At 54.4% G+C, this 974-nt stretch overlaps 1 non-coding gene across 1 annotated transcript; it reads left to right on the top strand.

The window, feature by feature from the left end:
* Window positions 1–485: 485 nt before the first annotated feature.
* On the top strand, window positions 486–649 carry LOC138462627 (U1 spliceosomal RNA). Its single transcript, XR_011265226.1, has one exon. It is a non-coding gene; the product is annotated as a U1 spliceosomal RNA (small nuclear RNA).
* Window positions 650–974: the final 325 nt, after the last annotated feature.

The raw sequence follows: 974 nt of genomic DNA, 5'->3' as shown, positions 1-974 counted from the left end.
TATCAGGTGCCTGTGTTCTTGAAGCCACCCTGCCCTGCTCTGGCTTTGTTTTCGCCCCCAGGCCCACAAGCCTTAAGAAGGCCCGGCCATCTCCAGGGCTGGGGGGGGAGCTACCAGCTGCCGCCAGCCCCGTCCTAGCACCGATGGCGTTGCTGTGTCCGGTCGTGGGCCGACAGGCCAGTGGGCAGACTGAAACAGACCTGCTCGAGCACTCCTGCTTTCTGACTGTGCCTGCTGGTTGGTGGCCAGGCCCGAATTTATGCAAACCTCAGGCAGAGCCAGGCATGATGGGAACTGCGCAATAATGTGCCTCTTCTACCAGGCTCTGTCTGCCGAAGCTTCTGCACAGGTGTGACAGGCAGCTCTGCAGATGCTGAGGGCTTCTGGGAGGGCTGGGTCTGGGTCAGGGCCTGCCTTCTCACCCTCGCTTAGCAGGGCTTCCAGAACAGGCCCAACCCCAACCTATGCCCTTACACTTGCAACTCATACGGACCTGGCAGGGGAGAATCTGTGATCAGAAAGGCTGATCTCCCAGAGTGAGGCTCATCAATTGTACATCGGATTTGCTGTCATCTGCGACGTCCCCAAATGCGGGATACTCTACTGCATTATTGCTGGTAGTGGGGGACTGCGTTCACGCTTTCCCATGATTTATTGGTGAAAGACAGAAAGAAAAAGTGATGTGTGCGAGAGAGCAAGCAAGTAGGTTGGTTACACACAGAGCCCCTGGTCTTGTAGAAGAATTTCTTTTGCTGAAGTTTTGAGGGCCAGCACTGAGCTGCTCAGGTCCACAGCATTCAGTGGAGGGGTGAACTAGGAGGTGATGCAGGTTTGCAGATTTCTGAAACCTACGTTCCTGGAGAGTTAGGAGGAGAGAGGAGTTGTAGATACTGTTGGAAGTGGCTGATAGGTCTAAAAGGATGAGCATGGAAAAGAGTTTAGACTGGTGAGCATCTGTGAGAAAGCTCAAAACC

This window comes from Ambystoma mexicanum, chromosome 1p (genome assembly GCF_040938575.1).
Source record: "Ambystoma mexicanum isolate Mex_15411 chromosome 1p, UKY_AmexF1_1, whole genome shotgun sequence".
Taxonomy (NCBI): Eukaryota; Metazoa; Chordata; class Amphibia; order Caudata; family Ambystomatidae; genus Ambystoma; species Ambystoma mexicanum.
This window is presented reverse-complemented; position numbering and strand designations above follow the sequence as displayed.